Source organism: Polypterus senegalus, chromosome 2, assembly GCF_016835505.1.
Source record: "Polypterus senegalus isolate Bchr_013 chromosome 2, ASM1683550v1, whole genome shotgun sequence".
Classification (NCBI taxonomy): Eukaryota; Metazoa; Chordata; class Cladistia; order Polypteriformes; family Polypteridae; genus Polypterus; species Polypterus senegalus.
Genome location: NC_053155.1, coordinates 227,977,375 through 228,004,136, shown reverse-complemented (window position 1 = coordinate 228,004,136; position 26,762 = coordinate 227,977,375).

Below are 26,762 nucleotides of genomic sequence, written 5' to 3'. Positions count from 1 at the left end.
TAACCATCAACTATATTATATTTATTCATGTTATTTTCAAAACTAATGAGTATGATGAATGTTGGGATCCATTGCAATTTTACCTGAATGGCAAAATTAAATGTAAGTGTATGAGTGTCTTGATAAAAGCAAATCTTTTGAGCCATTTACTGTATATGAAACAGGAGGCAATTGTGTATTTTGTGACTTATTTTTTATGGTCAATATTATTGTCATAAAAATATTATATATATATATATTTCACTTAATACATATTTGCTACCTATCCTTTTTCTAAATTTGATTTTTACCTGTTTTCAGTAGTTTATTTAAAAGTTTGAGCATAACCTCTCTTGAGTTTGTGAGGGGATGCCTGACTGGAAAGTGGTTGCCAGAGTTAAGGTAACCACTAGGATAACACACTTCAGGGTAAAACCTCATGGGTAGCCTTCAGGAAAGAGGGAGGGTCTTAATTGGCAGCAGGTGAGATCCTAGAATTGCCTTTGTGGAAACACAGGGCCCACTAGGGGCAGTACATCTGTTAATTCTTCTATATGAGTGTGGTCTCTGCATAGAACTAATTTTACAGTACATATAGGGCACAACAAAAGTCCTGAATTAATTTTAAAAGCATTAGCAATTTCAACATTGAACTATGACAGATTCTACCCCTGATATTATCTAATTCAGAAAAAAAAATTACCCCGCAACAGTTGTCAAACACACTTGTGCTCAGGAGGCAGTCAAGGGGCTTAATCAAACATGTTGGACTGGATAATGGGGTTGGCCATGTGTACTAACGACATTTCCCCTCTCGCTACAGATCCATGAAAGCTGCCTAATGTGTCCTCCAGTTCCTCAACAGACAGTACTTCTGGTCACAACCCAGATCCTGATGTCACTTCCTGCTACAGCTACAAAGACCCTCCTCTTCTTTCCTCACAGCTATAAAAACCTCCAACTTTCCAGACTCAGCAGTCCCATTTTGGGCTTAGTCTTTTGAGACAGCTCTGCATAATCACAGTTTGCTTCACAGCAGTATTTATAATATATGGGGTGGCACTCTGACATTTTCTCGTTTTGTCTGATTTGTTACACAGTTTTTTTTTCCCTTGTCTTACCAAATTCCGAATAAGTATTTATATACTGAACCTTAAAACCTTGTCACCTTTTTGAAAACGTGTGTTATTGCAGGCTACCACAGAACATGGCTCAGTGACTTCCACATTTCCTCTAACACAAGCACTGACATTTGTCACATTGTGAACAGTACTTAGGAGTCTAACGTCTTACTTGTCCTTGCCCTTGATCGCAATTATTTTGCCTTTTGGTGACACAGCTAATGTTGCATCATAATGAAACTTCACACAACCAAAGTCACCAGCCATATCATGGGACTTTAGTCATACTGTGCGTATGCATCAGTTTCACCTTCTGTGTCAGCATCTGATGATTCACAATTCTCATCAGCAATGGTTCAGTTTCAGTTTGTTCTAAAATTGCCTTTACAGCTTTTCGTTTCCTATTGTATTATTAGTTGGAGGCTCAGCCCCACTCATAAATATTGAAGTGTTACCTTACAGTTGCCATAAAGTGACAGAAAGCATAGAATGTATATATATATATATATATATATATATATATATATATATATATATATATATATATATATATATATATATAAGCATAATTGTATTTGATTCACTAGAGAGCAGCAAAATACTTTTCTGAGAGTTATTGGACACTGTAAAGCGTATCATTACACGTCACCCTGACACTCAGGTTTATCTGTAATTGTATAGACTTCTGAGCCCGAGTCATGCTCGGGTTAATGCCAAGGAAGTTAATAAAATTCTAGCATGCTAGTAAAACAAGATCTCCACCATCAAAAGTTATGCTATCTCTTTACCCAGTTTGCATCTACCAATAATTATTTTTATTTAGATAGAAATTATTTATTCTTCCAATTTTTTTAAATATTTTTTATTAGTTAGACAGAGAAATAGATAGATACCAAAGGAGAAATTCATGTTAATTTTCTTCACTCACTTGATCCAATTCAAAATTCATGGGCAGCTATGATCTATTATGGTAGTATTAGGTATAATACAAGTATGTTAATCGAATCTAATCCAAACAGGCATGTAATTATTAGAAGCAGCATGATGTCTCTTTTTTATACTATAGAAAAAAAAACAGTTGTCACCTGTTGTGGTTTGCCGGAAGAGGTTACACAATGCCTGACATACTGTTTACTCAGGCCAAGTAGTCTAAGCCCTGCCTAAATAAATGACTCTAAAAAGGAATATGGAAAGACTGCTCCTGAAATTTTGTGCTTCACATAAGAAATAATACTTTTGAAAAGTGCTTAGACACAAATTTCCTTTATTTTGTTACTCTCAAAAAGAGGACTCAGATTAGTAGATTTTTCTTCTTCACACCAATGGAGGATTCTGATGATAATATGATTAAATACTACTGAGTCCTGCTTGCCCACAGGAGAGTTTTGGTACAACATGCCTGTTCAAAGTCCCATTGCTTTCTTACTGCTAAAATTTTGACTATAAAGTTTCAAATGTCTTATTCAACCATCTTCTATGTGTGAAATAAACCGTGAGAGTGAACCTTACTTCATTACGGATGTTTCAGAATTGAAAATAATGTTTTGTCTAGAAGAACACCTTATAACTTCCCTTCAGGCATGTAGAATAAAGAGTACTTCAACTTATACAGTATTGTACCTGCTGTGTTTTTCTACTATGCAAGGAATTTCTGTTTATTATTTATTATTTGAGATATTGCTACTAATGCTTTTATTATACTTGGCAAAATCAGGATGTAGGTGTAACTCTTGTTTATGCCGCCATTATAAAATACTTACTTTTATGACCTAGATCTGAGGGTTTTAACAAAGCCTTTAAAACTTTCCAGTATTTATGAAATGAAGTATGACACATTTATTATGTATTGTAACTTATATCTACACAGTATGTTCACATTAAGAGTAATGTTCTTTCAAATTTTAAATTAAAAGTAACAAAAGAAAAATATTCACAAAACCCTTTTTTTTTAAAAAGTAAAGCAGATCTACCCAGGTAGTATTAACATATCAGTTAAGATCTTAACTGTATTTGGAAGTGTTTGAAAATAATAAACTATATATATATAGCTGCTCATTATTATATATATATATATATATATATATATATATATATATATATATATACTGTATATAAAAAACAGAATTAACATAGTACGAACAGTGAAAACAAAAAGGGTGAAATAACTTTCTAACCTGTGCTAATATGCTAATATAAGTTCTGTAATTTAAATTCAAACACATGACTACTTAAAATGTATGCATTTTTTTTTCAAACCCTTTTTATCAGCATTTTAACCTCCAATTTTCTAAACTGCATTTCTCTATCTCTTCCATTTCAAGAACATTTCCCTTTCAAAAGTAAAATTAGTAATCTCGACCAATGGCAGGACATATTTTTATTTGTATAGGATTTACATATGGCATATGGAATTATTGTCGTAATTTAAGCTTGAATAAAGACATTATTTTATTAATTGTTTTTTATCTACAACATGCAAACATTAATTCCTTATTTGTAAAGTACCGCAAACTGCTATCCAGGGTGAAAGATCATTATTTTAAACATAGCTTGTCTTTTGCATCTGTACTGTAAATCCATGCCAAATTAAATGAATGATTTGTTGTAAACCTCCTGGATCAGGTTGCTGGGTTGTTAGGTTTGTGAAGGAAAGATCACAATGCACTTGTGCTGGTATGTCAGCCTTTACAATTAGAATATAAACATAAACTAAAATATTAAAACGTTTAAAAAAAGAGGAAATACAGTAAGTTCTCACACTGCTGTTTATAACAATATAAAAAATATTATCTTAAATTTTTAAAAACACTTTGCATAAGCAAAATTAAATCACAGATCATAAAAACACTACCTTGTCATTCATATATTATTTTTATGTTGTTATCAGTAGGAATGCAATATAAACAAATAATGTTAATCTATAGGTGGATAAACCAGGGTTGTATAGTTTAAAGAAATATTTACTTCAATGGTTTAAAAATTATTTTCAATATTTCCTTCAAGGATTTTTATTGCAGAAAAAACAGTTAACCATAATATTGAATGGTAAATTTATTTTGGAAAATATTCATTGTCTGGAGGAGCATAGAGATTTTATTTAAAATCAAGCTCTGAGGAAAGGACCCCAGTGACAGTTTGAAAAATCTGCCCCGGGCAGATAAGAACTGGCTGCTATCCAACATTTCAAAGCTGAGAAACAAAATTATTTTTGGATTCCATTTGAGCTGTAGTAAATTTGCAAGGAGACAAGAGTTTTTGTTTAATGTCCCAATTAACAGTGCTGCTTGTAAAGAATGGAATGTAAATCTTCTTCTTTGCATGTGATTTACAGCAATACAAAGAATAAAGCCAAATGAGATACAATGAGTTTTATAAGGAGTTTTACACATTTATTTTCATTATGCATATTACGTTCCATTTTGAAAATTGACATTTGATTCTGTAAAGCTGACTTCTTTGTTGTATTATCTGCAACTTAAAATTTGATTGGTAATCAAAAAGATTACTTCTAATGATCTTTGGAAAACTGCAAGATTGGCCAAATTCTGATTCTACTTTCCTCGTATTACTATGGTGGCAATATGCTGAAACTTTTTTCCTGTCTATTCTGTCTTCAGCCAGTGAGAAATTGGAAATGACATGTGTAATATAATTAGGTTTTTCAGCTGGTCTCACCATGTCCTTTAAAACAAAAAAAAAAGAATGAAAAAAATATTGAATTTAAGAAGTGGAAGGAAGTGTTATAAGAAAATGAATAAAGCATTACAGTTACTTTTTATGGATTACTGTCACTGTGACTGATCGGTGTACATCTCAGCTTGCTCAGTCAATTTCTCAGGAATTCTAGCTATATATTTTTATATCTTTAACCGTAAAGCACCTGTGTATAATAATAATATATCAATATGTGAAGCTTTGCTATCTTTCCTTTTATATGCATACTGTTTACAAAGAAAATAATTTCTTCAAAACTATTTTAACATGCTTGATGCACTGTTTACTGTTCAAAAGTACAACCTTTAAATAAATGATTGCAAACTTTGCACAAAGTATTATTTAGCAACAACATAACATCAGAGACATTCACTGTTTAATTAAATTAAAGTAGATAGATAGACACTTTATTAATCCCAAGGGGGAAATTCACATAATCCAGCAGCAACATACTGATACAAAAAACAATATTAAATTAAAGAGTAATAAAAATGCAGGTAAAAACAGACAACAACCTTGAATAATGTTAGTGTTTTAACAAGAGTGGAATTGAAGAGTTGCATAGTGTGGGGGAGGAACGATCTCCTCAGTCTGTCAGTGGTGCAGGACAGTGACAGCATTAGATACAAGTATTCACATCATTGGATGTTTTCACATTTTATCGTTATACAAAATTGAATTACAGTGGATATAATTTGCATTTTTTGACATTGATCATCAGAAAAAGACAAGGTCTAATGTCAGAGTAAATAAGATCTCTACAAAGTGAATTCAATTAATTACAAATATAGCACAAAATAATTGATCACATAAGTTTTCACCCCCTCTTTAAGTCAATATTTAACCGGTGAACCTTTGGCTCCTACGAGTCTGTGTGCACAGGTCTCTATCAGCTTTGCACATCTGGGCACTGCCATTTTTCCCCATTCCTCTTTGCAAATCTGCTAAGTCATCATGGGGATGGTGAGCAAACAGCTGTTTTCATTTCCAGCCAGAAACTCTCAATCAAATTGAGACATATACCCTGATTCAACTCCTCCAGGACATTAATATTGTTGTTTTTAAGCCATTCTTTTGCAGCTTTGGCCTTATTCTGTGAGATTTTGTAGACTGCATCAGGCTTTCCCTTAAGAGTTTCTTGTATTTTGCTGCATTATTTTTACCTTTAACCACCACAAGCCTTTCAGGGTCAGGGAAGCATTCACACAGCATGATTCTGCTATCACCATACTTCATGGTGGGAATGGAATGCCTTGATGGTGTGTAGAGTTTGGGTAATACATACCATGTAGTTTAGTCTGCTGGCCAACATGCTCAATCTTGGTCTCATCAGACATTAATACCTTCTTCCATCTGTCTTACGTGTCTACTATGCCCCTTTGGCAAGCTCTAGTAGACAGTGACATGCTCAGACATTTTGGTGGACGGTGTCTCAAAAGGGGACAAGGAACACTTTACAGAAAAGGGTTTGTTACACTTTCATCTTGGACAATGTGGCAGATGGCTAGGGCTCATGCCCAGTCAGGACACCTGGAGGGTGGAAGGACCAGGAGAGGAGCAGTACCTCCCCTGGAACACGAGAAGGCAGCCGCCCTGGTGGGTGTTGGGGCCACGGGAACAGAGCATGGAAGCTCAACTCTGTGGGGGCCCATGGCCACCGCCAGGGGGTGCATGAACACTGGCTAAGCCCTGCACTGCATCACTTCCGTGACACCAGGAAGTGCTGCCGGAACAGGAAGCAGGTACTCACAAAGTGCTTCCGAGTGCCCATGCAGCTCTTCCGCCACACTAGGAAGTGCTGCAAGAAGGTCATCAGGGACCACCTGGTGCACACCTGGGTGCATTATAAAAGGAGCTGCCTCACTCCGTTCAAGGAGCCGGAGTCAGCTTGCAAGTGGAGAAGTGAGGATAGAAGAGAAGAAGAAGGAAAGTAAAGGAGAAGAAAAGACTGTGAGCAATAGAGCTGATGGGCTGTTCACTGTGTGTGCTGTGCAAAGGACTGTGTAGTGAAGAAAGAAAATTAAAACATGTGTTTGGACTTCTGTGTGTCCTGGTGACTGTCTGTTGTCGGGCTGATCTCCCACAACACAAATTAGTCACCACTGTTATTTCTATATTTTTTTAACTTCATTGGAAATATTGCTGTAACTTTAGAACTATTATAACATTCCCAATCTAGGCAAAAAATAAATAACATATGTCCAAGATTGCTGATTACGTCAGATAATCAAAAATGACACATTTTAGATGAAATAGCAAATAAAAGAATCACATCTAATTACAAGGATCTTTAAAGCAAGAGTTCACATCATAGCACAAGATTTTTATCCTTCAAAAAATAACTACTTTAGGTCAGACATTGAGGAAGCCACCACATCTGATCATCTGATACCATATATGACCATTAGTTTTTGTAAGTTAGAGTTTCAGCAAGAAATTATTACAGTATGAAATAGAACCCAGAAGTACAATGTAACTTCATTTTATAGATACTCTATGAGTTTAGACAGTTCAGTAACAAAAACAAAATAAAAATAGTAAGTTTTTTTCTTTTTAGGTGTTGTCACTTTTTGGGTTTTATAGTACAGTAAAAACTGCAGTTTAGGTTCTAGCTTCTGCCTCCTGCATAGTTGTACTAGAAAAGGAATTAATATAAAGAAAAGAGAACCAAATATAAAAACATGTTCACTCATTCAAACAGAACCCTAGTATAAAAAGCAAATAAAACTGACCAGAAAGTCATTCCTCAAAAATTGCCTTGTCCCTAATGCATTGTATACATGTACTTATACAGCTTTTTAAATTTAAGTTAAATGTTACTCGGTAGTCTTTTGAACATCAACATAGTTTTTCTCATTACATTGTATGAAATACCTTTGCTGCATCTTAGTGTTATTATATTTGCTATTAATTCAATAAGACTGTTACAATTATCTTTTAAAGATTCTTCCTTGCTTCTCAGAAAGAATTCTTTTGTTAAAAGTCTTTAAATAAAAAAGAAAAATCAGTCCACCTACTACTGTATTCTTTCTCTTCATTAGAGCCTAAGCTAGCAGCAACACTAGAGTTTCAGTTAGACTGCTACAGCAGGGGGCGCTTGCTCCCTGGGAATGAGTTTGTCAGTGATTTGCTGCATGCTACTGAACCAGAGTCTACTGTATATAGATATAACCTAAGCAACAATACCCTTCCCTAGTGTCATAGTGGTGATGCTAAATAAGTCACGTAGAAGAAACAACTTAGCTTTGTTTAATGTCGGCTTACACTGCAAATCATAACTTGAACAAAGCTTTTGACAATGCCCAGTCTTGGAGGGGAAACCCAAGTGGAAGCCATCAGATTTGGAAATGTGGAAGGCATCTTAGAGACAGGCAGCAGCAACGTCATCCATCTGTCTGGGTTGAGCTGTGAAGGTCTAGGCAATTGGAGTTTTTATATATTATCTATAGGTCACAGGTCCCAAAAGATGAGTATGTCACAACCAACCATGGAGATGATCTTTTTCTAGCAGAGCATAATTAAAATAGCACATCAAAAGATGAACAAGTATCAGCCAAAAATGGAAACTATTGTGTGCTTACAGAGCATGAATAAAAATTAGCACATCAGCTGGTGTAAAAGATATAGTCACTGTTTTAGATCACACCTGTTCTCCTATAAAAGCCTACTATAGGAATTCCTACTTGTCATTTTTCATCTCTTTGTTAAGCTGCATTTATGGTAGTATTGGATTGTCTGTGTCAGCTGCTTGCTATACCAGTGCAGGTTTTTTCGGTCTGAAATGTCACAGAACACAGTGACATTTGTGCTGTTAACCCTTTGTTGACTACAACTGCATACCAGTCCATCCATCACAGTCCACTATCACATTCACTCATATATACATTTCTAGAGTCATGCTTGGAGACAAAATGAAAACACTCAAATGCCAGGACAATATGCAATCAAGGATATGTATTTGCTATAAAGAAATGATGAAATCACTACTCATTTCAAAACATTTGGTTCAACTGTGCAACAAAACTTGTGTTTGCACTTTAGCTCTTACTTACAAACAGCTTTCTTATGTAAAGTGTTTGAATGCACAAGTGCTGTCACTCTTCAATGTTTAAAGTCACGCAGACCCATTCCATTCATTATGAATCGTTATTATCAGTAGTTATGCTCTCAAATGAGAGCATTCTCACAGTAGTCATGGAATAATCCTGCTAACAAGTAATCCTCTCACTGGTGCCATGATTTGAATTCATAGGATCGGTACTGACTTTTCACCAATGAGCTATTTACCACAGAGGATGAAGTCCAAGACACCAATGGCTCAAATACATTAAACAAATTTTGTAATATGTATCCTAACTGGCATCTGACCAAAAACAATTCTGACTGATGTTTTACAGAAGTTGCCATACAGTCATTATGATGTGTCATTAGCCTACAATCTTACAATTTTCACTATAAAACAGTGCTACTACACGGAGAACACTTAATAAGTTGTGATAAAACAAATATTCAACTTAAAAAAAACAAAAGAATTGTTTTATGAATTGTTTTGCCCAGGTTTACTGTGAAATGGCATGTAGATGCTTTTTATATTTATCAGCTCCCACAGCATAATGTTCTATCTTTCATTGTTAAAGTAGTGCTAAACCTCTGTCAGGGACCTGAAAATATCGCCTCTCATAGTCTCACAAGAATGTGATTACATGAATTTTATGCAGGAGTGGTAGATGCTGCAACTAATGTAATTTGTAAAACATTTTCATGTTATGCATAATAATGGCATTTTCCACCACTATGGTTTGTAAGTTCCTCCAACTTTATTATCACTGATTTAAGGCAACAACAACAGTGGGCACCCCATTGAGCTTGCACGTTTGAAAAACTCTACTTCAATACAGTTCAGCTAAAGGCAAAGAATTCTGTGTACTGTATAAAAGAGCTATTTAGAAAAATCTCTAATAGTGGGAAGTGGCTGGAAACCATAAGAAGAAAACTTTATAATCAAAGTCAACACATGCTGCTTGTGCAAGAGCATTTTTGCTTTCTTATGCGTCATGGCATCATGCAAAAAAGCACAATCAGGCCACCAATGTTTATTATACATTTTTTGTGAGAATAATACCAATAATTATCTTAGATCATACTGAATTTCCATATGGGACAGTAAACAGCAGCCTACCTAGCTTTACCAAAGTATGATTCTCATTCTGGCTTTTTCTGTCTCATACAGCGAAAAGGCATTGTGCCATTGTTCTAGGTCCTAATAGGAGAAAATAAAACTTGGTTCAATGAAGATTAGGGGATGAGTTTTAAGCCTCAACAACCCCCAAATGGGCATATCCCAGCTCATCAATATGTTATATGCATTTTTTCCTAATAAGTTTGTTTAGTCATTGTACTTCTCAGGTTGCTTCCCTGGAGACTGCAGCATATACCACAACACAGGCTACTATGGACTGTTAGAACATTGCCAGCAGTGTCTTGCACACATCAAAAGACTTAACTCTTTAGCAAATACAGTCACTTCTTGTACAGCACCACTGTTTTGTCAGACCGTTCCAGTTAGTTGTTAATGTGATTTCCAATATACTTGTAGCTCTGCACCACTTACATGTCCTCCCACTAAATGGTGACTGGTCTCAGAGACTTCTTGTCATGCTGGAGGTCCACCAGTTCTTTTGTCTTGCTGATGTTGAGTAGCATGCTGTTGTCTCTGCACTACAAAAGTCCTACATTACCTTCCAGTACTCTGACTCATCTCCATTATTAATGCAGCCTATAATGGACGATTCATCTGAAAATTTCTATAGATGGCAAGTGCTAGTATTGTACTGGAATTCTGTTGTGTAGAGGGTAAACAGGAAAAGAGAAAGGACAGTTCCTGGATGTGTTCCAGTATAACAAACACCACTTTTGACACACAGTCAGTCAGCCTCACAAACTTCTGTCTGTTGGTCAGGTAGTCACAATCAGCCCACCAATGATCCAGAAGATTGTGGGAACATCAAAATGCATTTCCTTGAGCATTTTCCCCAGTCAATGAAGCAGAATGGTGTTAAAGGCACTGGACAAGTCAAACATCATTGTCCCGACTGTGCTATGAACTTTGTCAAAGTGGGAGTTGGCTCCGTGGAGCAACAATACAGATGGGAGCATCTTCCACACCTATATGTGCCTGATAGGCAAAGTGCAGAAGATCCAGATGTTCTGAAACCTGGGGTCACAGCTGTTTAAAGACCAGCTTCACAAAGGTTTTCATGATGTTTGAAGTAAGAGCAACTGGTCTGAAGTCCTTGAGATCAATGGAATACCCTTTCTTTGGCACTGGGACTACATAGGATGTTTTCCACAGCTGGGAACCCTCCTGCAAATACAGGAAGCATTTGGTAGAGCACTTGGACAACAGTTGTTGTGTTCACAGTGTCTCCAGTTTCATTCATCCTAGCTTGTAGCTCCTTTAGAGTTATCTTAGGTCTCTTGGTGGCCTCTCTCACTAGCTGTGTTCTTGCATGATAGCTCAGTTTTTGTGGACATCCATCCATTATCCAACCCGCTATATCCTAACTACAGGGGCACGGGAGTCTGCTAGAGCAACTCCCAGCCAACACAGGGCACAAGGCAGGAAACAAACCCTGGGCAGGGCACCAGCCCACCGCAGTTTGAGGACATCCTTTTCTTAATGATTGCTTAAGCTGGACTCTAAGTGATTTTAAGTGAATTGGATATTTTCTTGTTTCCATCCCCTGATGTGCTTTTCAATCTCTTGTTCATAAATATGCTTGGAGTGTTCTTTTCAGTTTATTGTGTAGGTTAGGACAGGACACATACTCACGACAAGAAACAGATGCATTTATACAACAATCAATTGAAACCCTGTTGACTGGTGATCTCCATTTAACTAATGTTGCGACTTCTAAAACAATTTGGCTACACCAGTAACGATTTAGTTGTGTCATATAAAACACTGAAGACTTGTGATCAGTTATTTCATGTTTGATATTTGTAATTAATTTAGACCACTTTGCAGAGATCTGTTTTCAGTTTGACATCAGAGTCTTTTTCTGTTGATTGACGTAAAAAGAGCCTAATTAAATTCCCTGTTGTTTAATATTATATTACAATAAATTGAGACAACTTCCAAAGGGGTGAATGCTATTTTTAGGTGATGTAGCAATTGAAATAAACCTTTTGGCAATAGTGTATTTAAACAAAATAATTCAAATAAAATCAGGAAAATAATATTTTCTAAATACTAACTTACAAACATATACATTTTTAGGCACATTAGGTAATACCATGTTCAGTTTTTTTTTTAACCAAATCACCTTTTAATTATCTATCCATACATTTGCTGAAACTAGTTTTCCACAAGCCTGTCAATAACAAGTGCAAGGAAATAACGGATAGAAGTAAATTCATTACTAGTCTGATTTACTCTGAGGAAAAGCCATACAGACACAGAGTGAACATGTTGTGGCAAAAAGGTGCTAAATGGGTGCCCAACCCAGCACAAAGACACCCAGAAGCACACGTAAAAATAAAAGAAATTTATTTTTCTTCACCTGGGGGAACACGTCTTCCCTGTGTCCCCCAGCCACAGCACAGTCCCACAAACACAAATTAAATACAAAAGCAAACAAAAAGCACACTTGTCTTCACCACCACTCCTCCCGGCAGTGTTGTCCTCCTCCTTCCGACTCTGGCTTTCAGAGTGGTGGCTGCTGGCTCCTTTTATAGCCCACTCTGAAGTGCTACAGGTGCTTGATAACCTGCATCTGGCTGCACTTCTGGGTGTGGCTGCATTGTCTGCCACAATGTGTATAACATAATTACATTACCTGGATCAAGAAATGAGGATGAGTTGTGAGGAGGAAACACTAACCACTGCTACAGTATGTTTCTCTGAGATTTCCTTCAGTTCATTCCAACTAGATAGATAGATAGATAGATAGATAGATAGATAGATAGATAGATAGATAGATAGATAGATAGATAGATAGATAGATAGATAGATAGATAGATAGATAGATACTTTATTATTCCCATGGAGGAATTCATATACTCCAGCAGCAGCAGCATACTGACAAAAAACAATATTAAATTAAAGAGTGATAAAAATGCAGGTATAACAGACCATAACTCTGTGTAATGTTAACGTTTACTCCCCCGGGTGGAATTGAAGAGTCACATAGTGTGGGGGAGGAACAATCTACTCAGTCTGTCAGTGGAGCAGGACGGTGACAGCAGTCTGTCGCTGAAACTGCTCCTCTGTCTGGAGATGATACTGTTCAGTGGATGCAGTGGATTCTCCATGATTGACAGGAGCCTGCTCAGCACCCGTCGCTCTGCCAGAAATGACAAACTGTCCAGCTCCGTGCCTAAAATATAGCCTGCCTTCCTCACCAGTTTGTCTAGGTGTGAGGTGTCCCTCTTCATGCTTCCTCCACAGCACAACACTGCTTGATAGAACATCTACAGCATCTTATTGCAGATGTTGAAGGACGCCAGCCTTCTCAGGAAGTATAGTTGGCTCTGTCCTCTCTTGCACAGAGCATCAGTGTTTGCAGTCCAGTCCAATTTATCATCCACCTGCATTCCTAGGTATTTATAGGTCTGGACTCTCTGCACACAGTCACCTCTGATGATCACGGAGTCCATGAGTGGCCTGGGCCTCCTAAAATCCACCACCAGCTCAAGTGAAACTTTCTGGATGCCAATAAAAGTATATGCAAACCATAGCTTGTGAAAGACTCCATGCAACTCACTAAAGTGTTTCCTGTTTTCTGTAAATAAACTTTTGTTTCCACCAATAATCTTAAGGCCGTGTTTTACAATCTATATGTATAACATTCTTGTTCTTGAAACGGAAATTACGTATGACCACAGAACATATTATAATACAGGAACTAATCACTTGGTTTGTGGACTCCATTTTTATATTGTCTTTACGAATTGTTATTATTTCTGTGAGTTATTTTACTAATATTAAAAAGAAGTAAACACAAACACGCCGATCTATCCCATAGAAGTGCGCCCCCACGTCGCCCTCTCCCAGCCCTCCTCTCTGGACTCCAGTGCTGAACCGTCTGCCGCCAGGGGTGTTCTGACAGAGAAATTGTATTTATTCGTCCACGTGACTGTCGTGGAAACTGCCACATTATAACTTTTTTTTAATTGGCAGTACTTGATAGTAGAAGAGATGAGGAAAACAGCTTTGTGTCTTTCTACTTTTTAACTGTTCTGAGCTGTACACAATATGAAGATGACACCGCTTCACAGGTGAGGGGGCGCGAGAACAAAGTGGATGCTGGGAAGCGCGGAATGTCAGGCTGCTCCACCAGGTCGAGAGTTTTCAGGTGACGTCCTCTCTTCTTGCACTGTTTGTGACACTTCGAGTCCCTCTCGACTCATGGTAGAGTGGAAATCTTTGCGAATGAGTGTGATCGGCGCCATCAAAGCAAAACTCTCTTTGTAAATTGCGCTGTATGACTACTTACTGTCCCTTAAGGTGAGTTCAGGTCACTAAAACCCCACAACATTCAAGGTTGTTTTTGTGATGAATTATTTTAAGACGATGGAAGGTTTACATCTAAGATGATGTACCAACCTCTTCATGTTAAGTTTTGGACTTGCGAATTGTTTGGACCTTCTGCCCTTTAAGCACGGAAGGGCAGCGTCCACATTTCTCAGAATAATTTTTCTCTTAAATCACAGGCACGTAGTGCAAGGCTGTCAGGCAGAAATTTGCAGGATTGCATAGAAAATGTAATTTCTATACCACAGCGGTCGTGTAGCGCCTTTCACAAGAGATCTGCTACCGAGAGATGATCCAAATACATTTAAGCTGCTGTTAGTGCTACTTACCTGTTGTGTTATAGAACCTTTAAAATGTACTTTACCCGAAAGCACTCCAGTACTTCTCAATGTATCTTTACTTCTTACATGTTAATGTTTTACTGTTTAATAATTTATATACTACATTTTATTTTTGTCCCTTGCACTCAGTGGGTAATCAGCTAGTTAGGCTATACGAAATTCAGTTACAAAACATCATAAATCCCTTGTTTTTCACAAGGTTTTATTTCTCTTTTTTATTACAACTACTGTAAGCTGTCAGTAAACTACATTTTAACAAAATCTTTTAAACAATTTGTGACTTCCAACAGATTTAGACAGGGAAGATTTGTGGCTGCGAAAACATTGGAAATATAAAGAAAAGCAAGTTTGTAATATGATAAAATTATGCTTATTTAAATATCATAAAACAAGTGTATGCACATGGGTGAACTGACCTCCCTGCCAGGGATGGAAGGCCATTCCTTGCCCAGGGAGAAGTACACTATTCTGGAGCAAGGTGGATGCATATCTTGCCAAGGATGAGTGCTGCTCTCTGTCTTAGGTCTAAGGTAGGGATAATAGAAGGAGAGGCCGCTCCTTGGGGTCAAAGAGGTGTAATCCAACAGGACAGCTCTTTTGGGTTCCCTTGGGGGCACTGCTGCGGGAGGTCTCCCCTACTTTAAGGCTGTTCCGCTTGATCAAACGTGCTTCCTGGAAGCAATGCTGTGACAATGGAAGTACTCCCAGGTCTGGTGCTAAAGGGCTCATTTGGCCTCATCCAGGGAATTTGAGTCAGTAGGAGGTGGACGAGGCATGCCTGGGAAGAGTGAAAGGAGAGAAACAGGAAGGATCATATTGTATTGTGCTCTGTTAAGGCACTATTGCAAATAAAATACTTTATCTTTGAACCTGGAATTTGTGTGGTTTCATTTTGTCTGGATGTTACACAGCCAGTGAGGACAAATTGCACTTTTCTACTATATACATAAATTATTGAGCATAGAGAGAAGCATTCATGTTTTCTTCTGGTATTGGAGTAAGCCTTCGTGATAACAGCCAAAATCTGTTGAAGCATCCCTTCAATATAAATGTTTGTATGCCTCCATTCTCCTAACATCTGTGATGAATTGCTTGATTTTACTGGCATTAAGAGAAAACAAGAAAGAGAAAGAATGTTTGCCCTTATCTGTAAATTCCCTTACCTTTAAGCCACCATTGTTAGTAATGTGATCTATGATGGTAGTAGCTTTGGTAGTTTTAATTATGAAGTTTTAGTTATGGTAGGCTACACAATCACAGGTGAACAAAGAGTAGAGTAGTGGGATAAGCACACTAACCTATGGTGTGCCTGTGTGGAGAATTACAGTGGAGGAAGTAATGATGACAAGTCACATATGTGTGAATCTGCTAGTTAGGAAGTTGAAAAGCCAGGACGGTGTAGAGTGTGGCAAGAAGTCTCAAGTCTAACAGCCTGGTGATCACAACTGATGGTTTAGCCATTCTACGTGGTGAATCATAGTCTGTAAGCACTTCTCTGGAATAGGTTTTATTTTTCAGGTGTTATGATATGCTAGGCAAATGACATCCTCTGTGGACCTATTATCCTTCTTGTACATTAAGCTATTTGGTAACTCTGTATTGGCTTTGTATGAGTGTTTGATATTGTGCCTTATCATAAACAAGCAGCCTAGGTTTATTCCTAACTTTTGTCCAATGCTTTAAGAATAGTCTGTGTCACTTCATGATCCTGGAATGGGTAAATTAAGTGTTAATCCAGATCTCAGGATCAATTCATAACAGAATGATCATATTTAGTAAAACACTTGATCTAAAAAATAATGTTCCAATAATAACATGCCAAAATTCTATTAACATAGTAGGTCATCATCTAAAAATTGACATTCTAAATACAGTCTAAATAGTCCTATAGTATTGTATATGTCACTCTTTATTAATGAAATGTGTCATGGGTATTGCATACAAACCAATGCTTCCACCTCTGGTATGGATCTGTGTTTTCTGCAACAATCTATTACTCATTTTACACTTGCCTTGATGGATCCTAATAACTGAGAATTGTGATGTTCACCTTCTCAAATCAACTGCTCTAAGTCTTCTTTGTGGTAATTATGTCAGAAGCAGTTAATCTCTTTCTACTCAGCTTGTGTTTTTTAAAGATATCTAACTTACTGTGCAAACCATTGGATTGATATGTTTAAGCTTCTGGATGATTATTAACCCTGTGTAGGCAAAGCATTCAATATGGCCAGTGGTATGCAAGGTGTTAAAAAAACATGCTGGATATACAGAATTTTGCAAAAAAAGGAGCAAAGTGTCTACAAAGTGTGGTCATTACTGAATTTCAGGGCCATTTGTTCTTCTTTACTTACTGTGTAGTATATTGATTGTGGGCAACATTAAAGAGCAAACACTGCAGTCAAAGGTCAAAATTAAAATACACTTAAATTATTAAACATCTTTATTAAAATGTTTTAACATTACAAATTATTATTATACTGCAAATGGACATTAACATTTCTGATTCCACTACTCTATGGAGTACAATATTTATATACATTACATTCTGAATTTCAAAATTCTGCATTTAATTGTTTTCAGGGATCATAAATTTAAACCAAAACACAGTTTTGTAAAATAATTATCCATCCAAAATATGCATATACATTATTTATCAGCTAATATTAGTTAGCTAGCAAATATGCAGTATGACAGCTCCAAGATGTTTTCTAAGATTTTCAATATATTGTTAAAGACTATGTTTCTCAATCGAATGACTCACAGGACTTGACAGGTAACTCAATTCATGTAAGGTAAATACAACACAGAAATAATATATATGTCTTTATGTTTTCATTTAATGAACATGCTTTTCATCACAGGATCACTAGAGCCAGTGAAAAATCTAAAAATGCAATGAATCAAATCTGTCTTCATTTTCCTAATCCAATTTTATTCTATTAAATGGTCCTGAGGAGTCAGAACCTATTCACTATGTGCCCAAAGTGATCACAGGCTGTACTCACACACGTCTGGTCACTCATACTGATCATTGCTGAATCAGTGAAGAATCTAAACACACTCATTCCAGGACTAGGGTACGGACCCCTATAGTGACATGGTTGAGAACAAAAACTTTTTTTTTCTACCCATGTCACATAAGAGGCTCCATTCTAGGGAAGAATATTAGAATAACTGGAGAAAACCCAATGAATCCATGGGAGGATTATGAACTCTAAACCACTAGTGTCAGACACAGGCTGGAATTTAATATGACAACACTGAAGCTGCGAGATGTCGGAGCAGATCACTGGACCACTGTGACTGTGACATGATTGTTTGCAAAAAATTATAAGAAAATACTTTCATTATTGAAAATGGACTTTGTGAAAACCCAATAAAAAAATGTAGTGTGTTGGTAAAATGTTGGAATCTGTAACAGTTGGGTTTTTTTTTTTTCTTTTCACTATAAGGACCTGGGATCCTTCAGCACTTTTGCACAGTTTTTCTTTTTTTTTGTCAGTAATATTTTAGCTGTGTTTTTTTTATTTTTGTGATTTCCTGGTATGCGTCTGGAAGTTATGACATTATGTGCTAATTATAATAGCTGATGTGCTGTGGAAAGTGCATTCCTATGCAAAATGTTGCCATGGTTTGTATAAAGGCAGACTGAGATCTTAGTATTTTATGAGAACTTTGTGTTTAAGAATACAAGGTTGTACCATTTGGTGTTGAGGTTTTAGTTTTGGTCTGGATGTATACTATGTTTTCAAGTTGGTTTCTCCTTTTGTTTTATTGCTTTGATTTCTAGCTTTAGATATGGTTTGAACTGTTCTGATGCAGAGTTTTATCTAAAAGACATATGACTTAAAATTTAATGAAACTTTTATTTTTTTTATGCTCAATATTTTGACACAGGCTTAGTATTTGTTTAGATGACTGGTTCTTAATTCAGGTCCTTTTTTTTGTAGTTTGATTAGACTGTCTGTTATAATGTTCATAAATACTGTTTCACTATATTTTTTAACAATCTACATTTTATTTTCATGAAAATCATCAAATAATTGGATAATTTCTCTAGGTTAATTTATTTATTTATTTAAGTGTTTGCTGGTCTTCATTCAAACAGATGATATGTTATGAGTAACAAACAGGGGGCATCAAGTTACCTATTCAGCTCTTGACTACCTTATTTTGGCTTCATTGTTAATGAATACCTGTTTGAAATATCAAGATTCAGAATATTGACAAGTAAAATGGTAAACTAAAATAAATCAAAAAATGAATAACTAAAACTAATCTTATGCATCTAAAGCAATAATGCAACAATTTAATATGAATTAACATCTGAATGTAACATCAGTAGCTTTATGACTTGCAGATTGATAGCCAAAACAAGCTATCTACTAATATAAATAAACAGCAGAAATTGACAATGGTTAAAATAAGATCTATTTATCATGGTGTTTTCTGTAGTTTGGGATTAAGACCTTCTAGCTTTGATATCCTTTAATCTAATAATACACATTCAGGCATTTTCTTTATACTGCAAATTATAAGACAATCTGCTCTTTGTGATCATTATACACACTCTAATTAATGAGTGATAATGTCAGTATATCCATATTGTGTCTCAGATATGTGACTTACCAGCCTGATTTCAGATCACGCAGATAATAGAAACTGCTAGATGAAGCTGACGCTATAATGTGCACCAGCCATTAGAAGTACTAACATCATGAACTTGAACAACAAAGCTGTTCATTTTTTGGAATCTAATCGAAGGCAACTGATTCTTCCTTATTGAACCTGTATTTTTTTGTGATGCAGAAATAATCTGTCATGTCAACATTACCTCTTTAGTGATCTTCATGGAAAAATGTATAACCAGCAAACTTTTACTAAATCAGTTTCTAATCATCAGGTTCACCTTGGTGGCATCAGGCTCATTTAAGTAAGTAAACCAAAACTAGGATGCAAAATACAGCAAATTAAAAGCACTACTGCCAGGCTCTTTGTTCAGATGAAAATCAATTAGTTATGCCTTCATCTAGTTTTAATTACACTGGCTTGCTTCCTTACTGTATATTGCTTTTTAATTTTGCTAATTGGCCACCATTACTAACTCTTAATAATTTTCTCTCTCTTCTCAGCCCCTAAAGTGGCACTTGGTCTGGTTGGGTGTGAGTACATTAAAGGTTTCTGAGTTTATGTTTCAGCATTATGTTTTGTGTTATGTTACATTGATTTTATCTGAGGTATATCTGCAGTTATTGTTTAATGTATTTTACCCTTAAAGGGAAGTGTATTTAATAAGAAATCAAAAAATTATTTCTTCTTTGATACTAAATAATCTTTAGAACCCTGTGATTCATTATGAAATATTACAATACTACTGCTTCACCACCTGAGGCCACAGGTCCGTCACGCCCTCGACCCTCTGCAGTGTGCATACCAGGAGAAGGTGGGAGCGGAGGATGCCATCATCTATATGCTACACCGATCCCTCTCCCACTTGGACAGAGGCAGTGGTGCTGTAAGAATTATGTTTTTTGGACTTCTCTAGTGCCTTCAACACCATCCAACCTCTGCTCCTTAGAGACAAGATGACTGAGATGGTAGTAGACTCACACCTGGTGGCATGGATCGTGGACTATCTTACAGACAGACCTCAATATGTGCGTCTTGGGAACTGCAGGTCTGACATTGTGTTCAGCAATACAGGGGCACCGCAGGAGACTGTACTTTCTCCGGTCCTGTTCAGCCTATATACATCAGACTTCCAATATGACTCGGAGTCCTGCCACGTGCAAAAGTTCGCTGATGACACTGCTATTGTGGGCTGCATCAGGAGTGGGCAGGAGGAGGAGTACAGGAAGCTAATCAAAGACTTTGTTAAATGGTGCGACTAAAACCACTTACATCTTAACACCAGCAAAACCAAGGAGCTGGTGGTGGATTTTCGGAGGCCCAGGCCCCTCATGGACCCTGTGATCATCAGTGGTGACTGTGTGCAGAGGGTGCAGACCTATAAATGTCTGGGAGTGCAGCTGGATGACAAATTGGACTGGACTGCCAATACTAATGCTCTATGTAAGAAAGGTCAGAGCCGACTATACTTTCTGAGAAGGTTGGCATCCTTCAACATCTGCAATAAGATGCTGCAGATGTTCTACCAGACGGTTGTGGCGAGTGCCCTATTCTACGCGGTGGTGTGCTGGGGAGGCAGCATAAAGAAGAAAGACGCCTCACGCCTGGACAAACTCGTTAAGAAGGCAGGCTCTATTGTAGGAGTAAAGTTGGACAGTTTAACATCTGTGGCAGAACGACGGGCACTAAGCAAACTCCTGTCAATCATGAAGAATCCACTGCATCCACTGAACAGTGTCATCTCCAGGCAGAGGAGTAGCTTCAGTGACAGACTTTTGTCACTGTCCTGCTCCACTGACAGACTGAGGAGATCGTTCCTCCCCCACACTATGCGACTCTTCAATTCCACCCGGGGGAGTAAATGCTACCATTACTCAAAGTTATTGTCTGCTTTTCTAATTTTTTTTTTCATTTTTATTACTATTTCATTTAATATTTTTTTCTTTTTTTTGTATCAGTATACTGCTGCTGGATTATGTGAATTTCCCCTTGGGATTAATAAAGTATCTATCTATCTATCTACAATTCAAATTAAGGCTTTTCCTGTGATGTATATTTTTTATATTTTATAAAGAAAAGGAATTTGGTATCAGTGTAATTCTACAGAACTTGCAAATTGCAAATGTAAGGCATACGTTTTATTAATAATGAGGGATTAATACATTTAAAAGTTGAATTGACATACTTTCTTATTTAGATGGCACAGTAGCACAGTGGTTAATGCTGCTACTTTACGAATTTAGCATCCTGGCACCAGATCCAATGCCTGGTTACTGTGCATGTGCAATTTGACTATTCTCTCCAAATTTGTGTAGGTTTTCCTCTCTGTATTTCTTCCCCATCTCCAAAAAATATGCTGGTTTAAATAGACAAGATTGTGAGTTGGCCCTGAAATGGACTGGAGCTATTTCCTGTCTTATGCCCAGTGTCTAGAGGACAGTCTTCAACCCCCTGTGTAATAAGTGGTCTGTCACACTGTGCAGATTTAAAATAAGTAATCGAGTCTTGAGAGTGTGTAGGCTCAGACCAGGTGTAAATAGGGACATGACAGCGCTGCTCTGGGGTTTGTTGCAGTGATTGGCTGATCTCACCCATGTGCAAATGTAAGTGGATCAGTCAGGTGCCGCATTCACACCTCACAGTGGACAGAGGGTCTTGCCTGCACCCGAATGGGCAGTATAAAGGAGCCTACATTGCAGAGGGAAAAAAAGATCAATGAAAAAAATAAATAGATAAACGTGAGATAGAACAAGAGTTGAGGTTTAAAAAAGATTGAAAGAAGGATGGAGAGAATGAAGGAGTCGGCAGGTTTATGAAAGCCCAGTGTGCAGTGGAATGGAAGTAGGCAGCAGGGAGGAGAGCCCAGAGGGGGAGTGTATGACAGGTGCTCAGAGGGGATGAAGAGGATCAGTCGGGCTGAGCAGCTTTAATAACTATAGTGACCCATTGCTCAAGCGACTCCCTGCGTAAGGCCGAGGAGGGGCAGCAGGAGTTGGAGAAGTGAGGTTTGGTGCAGCACCCAGCCAAGAGCTTCAGACAGCAGCAGGGACCCAAGCCTGGAATTCAAATGTTGGCTGTGCCTGTCAGAATGATGTCTCCTTGTACTGCTGGATCAACAGAGGACACGCCAGTGAGACACCGGCTTTCAGGAAAGATGCACCAAGGCTTGTGTATTTTAAAAAGACAGGTTCCTGCTGTGATTTTTTTTTATTAATTTTATTACAATCCATACAAAGCAATCAAGTTTTTACAAAAAGAAGAATGGAGTTAAGAACAGATCGATCCCCACCCCTGAGAGAGAGAGCAAGCCAAACAGCGTAAAATTTAAGGCTTGTAAAAATACCTAAATTAATAAATTCTCTGTGCTTTATAAACTTATTTTAAAATATTACTGATTAGATCCTGCCATGTTTTGAAAAAAGTTTGTACGGATCTTCTAACTGAGTATTTGATTTTTTCCAATTTCAAATAATATAACACATCGGTTTCCCACTGACTTAAAAGAGGAAAGTTTGGGTTCTTCCAGTTTATCAGAATGAGTCTGCGTGCCAACAGTGTAGTGAATGCAATCACAATTTGTTTGTCCTTCTCCACTTTAAGCCCCTCTGGAAGAACACCAAACACAGCTGTTTATGGGTTAGGAGGGATTGTGAGTCCAAGGCTGTCTGAAAGATAATTAAAAATTTTTGTCCAGAATAATGTTAATTTGGTGCAGGCCCAGAACATGTGACCTAGTGAGGCTCGGACTTGGTTGCAACGTTCGCAGGTTGGATCATGTCCTGGAAACATTTTGGAGAATTTTAGTCGAGAGCCTGCTGTGATTTTTAAGCCTCAGTTTTTATTACATTTAATTTTTCTGGATTTTTAACCTCCACCTATTATACCAATTTTATGGATTATTTATTTATTTGACCTTTTGAATCACTGCACTATCTGCACTGTTGAACATTGTTTTTGGATTGTATTTTAATAAAAGCACTTAACACTTTTGCACCTGCCCCTTGCTCCTCTTTGTTGTTCTCATTTTCCCGCCTCATCTCAGTCGAGGACTATCGATGGTTGAGGGTTCAAGAGGCTCCCAGTAGCTACAAGGAAGTGTGGACCCAAATCATCACACCCTATAATCCCAAAATTGATAAAGTATGTTAGAGAATATTAGGTTTCTTGCTTGTCAATGAAGAAGTATGTAGTTAATGCTACTAATGCATGAAACAATTAAACTTGATAGTTTTTATTAGTATGTGATTGATCAAATTTTACATAAAATCAACGACTCTTTATTTTTGCTAAAAAACATATTGTGATTTTTTTATGTTAGTAGTATGATATCACAAAAACTGCATGTCACACACATTCACACAATAGCAGTAAGAAAGAAATTATCCTCCAAGCAATGTTTATTAATTAGAGAAAGTACAAGAACGACATGAAATTGCATTACAAGTATAGAATTGTCAACATATGAGGTGTGGAACAGAAGTCTTTGAAATCTCACTATAGTATTACACTGAGAAAGACAGCTAGCTCCAGGAAGAGAAAACATTACAGATCAGCTAAAAAAAGTATCGACAATGGAACTGGGTCATAAAGTTTTAAGATAAGAGTCACTGGTCAAATTAATCACACAGGTGAGAACAGAGGGGAGAAGAAGGTGAGGCAGTATGTAAGTCATAATGGCTTAACTGGATGATGGATGACACATATGTAGAGATGAAGAGAAAGGTTGAGAGCAAAGAAGAGTGACATCTCTAGAGAAATGAACTTCCTCTTGAGTAGGATACTAGAGAATAAGCAAGTTTACTAGTCAGTATTAGTCACTTCCTGCCATGCAGAGGAACTGCCTATACCATGCCCTTAACACTTTCTTTTAATTTATACACATATGAACTGAAATGAACAGCCTTTAAAAGTATTTTAGGCTTTAGAACAATAGATTCTCGATCTCCTTAAATAATCAAGTTGTATACAACTCAAATATTTTTTTATATATGCATATCTCTAAGGTCATGTGAACTGTAGTAGGATCTGAAAAAGAAGGCAGCATGCACCTATATGTGGCGATCTAACAGTCGCTAGAGAGACCATAACAGAAGGGAAAGCTTTCTTCTGTTTTTATTTCAGCAGTGTAGCCTTTGAACAAGGCCACAATCTTTAATTGTGTGTCAAGTAAAGTGGGTGTAAGTGCTAGTGTCATACCCCCTTCTTCACAGGGACAATGTGTGGAAGTTTGAATTACCTGAATTAATCATCTGGCGTATTGCAAGCAACCTTTCTTTTTCAAGGTAACAACATGGTTGTAAAAGCTTTTTTGAATCCATTTTTCTTTGTGTTTCTGTGTTGCTTATATTAATAAAGTGCACTTGAATTGAATGAATCTTCTTGAAAGTGCTGTGTTGGAGGTTTGAATGGGTTTGGGGTTGTCAATCCAATATAATAATGTAAGAGTTTTCCTCTCTCAACATGCACTTATATTTGTTTTCACTTTTGTTTATTTACTTCTTATACAGGGTAAAGAAAATTAGTGCTATGGAAAGGGGTATTTTAATTTACTGGTCTCTGAATTAGTGGTAGCTTGCACCTATGCACTTTATTGGTAAGTCATAGTTTCTTAAATTATTTCTAAAGCTGACACAATTGCATCCTGTAGATCATCCAACCAAAAACACACCTAACATGTTCCAACTATATGCACTGAATAAGCCTTAATTAAAAAGTAAACAGAAATGGGCCCAGTGGATGACAAATAAGTTATGCAATTATCTACTCAAATTAAGTCCTAAAATGCATATAACATTTCTTTATAATAAATGCATCGAGCAGATTGCATTAAAGAGTACTGCAGGATTTATACTTACAAGGTCCCAATGTGCAGAAAGATCTCCCTGTATACGAAGTTCTCTTAGTATACAAATACAGTCACAGAATGCCCTGCGCATGATGGTTCCAAAGTGATGACTTCATATGTTGCCTTAAAAACAGTAAAAACTGCAGCTCCCCCTAGGTTTGAAAGAGTCAGAGTAATTGTACCAATGCTCAGGCATCTTGCCAGAAATGTGCTCCTGTGAATAGACAGACAATGTAATGGATCCACAGGATTTTCTTTCTGTAATGCTGTTCAGTTTTAAATGCAGACTATGCATGCTGCTAGTGCTCTGTATGTGGCAATGAGTCAAACAGTTGTAATAGGCAATGACTAAGCAGCTACAAATGCAGGTCCTAGCAGTGGGTGTGCCGTCTTCACATAGCAGTGACAAAGCATTCAACTAAATGAGAGCCCCTTACTGTTAGAGCTGTTGACTGTGAGCGGGTGACATTGTTTATACACTCACCTAAAGGATTAGTAAGAACACCATACTAATACGGTGTTTGACCCCCTTTCGCCTTCAGAACTGCCTTAATTCTACATGGCATTGATTCAACAAGGTGCTGAAAGCATTCTTTAGAAATGTTGGCCCATATTGATAGGATAGCATCTTGCAGTTGATGGAGATTTGTGGGATGCACATCCAGGGCACGAAGCTCCCGTTCCACCACATCCCAAAGATGCTCTATTGGGTTGAGATCTGGTGACTGTGGGGGCCATTTTAGTACAGTGAACTCATTGTCATGTTCAAGAAACCAATTTGAAATGATTCGAGCTTTGTGACATGGTGCATTATCCAGCTGGAAGTAGCCATCAGAGGATGGGTACATGGTGGTCATGAAGGGATGGACATGGTCAGCAACAATGCTCAGCTAGCCCATGGCATTTAAACGATGCCCAATTGGCACTAAGGGGCCTAAAGTGTGCCAAGAAAACATCCCCCACAACATTACACCACCACCAGCCTGCACAGTGGTAACAAGGCATGATGGATCTATGTTCTCATTCTGTTTACGCCAAATTCTGACTCTACCATTTGAATGTCTCAACAGAAATCGAGACTCATCAGACCAGGCAACATTTTTCTAGTCTTCAACTGTCCAATTTTGGTGAGCTCGTGCAAATTGTAGCCTCTTTTTCCTATATGTAGTGGAGATGAGTGGTACCCAGTGGGGTCTTCTGCTGTTGTAGCCCATCCGTCTCAAGGCTGTGCATGTTGTGGCTTCACAAATGCTTTGCTGCATACCTCGGTTGTAACAAGTGGTTATTTCAGTCAAAGTTGCTCTTCTATCAGCTTGAATCAGTCAGCCCATTCTCCTCTGACCTCTAGCATCAACAAGGCATTTTCGCCCACAGGACTGCCGCATACTGGATGTTTTTCCCTTTTCACACCATTCTTTGTAAACCTTAGAAATAGTTGTGCATGAAAATCCCAGTAACTGAGCAGATTGTGAAATACTCAGACCGGCCCGTCTGGCACCAACAACCATGCCACGCTCAAAACTGCTTAAATCACCTTTCTTTCCAATTCTGACATTCAGTTTGGAGTTCAGGATATTGTCTTGACCAGGACCACACCC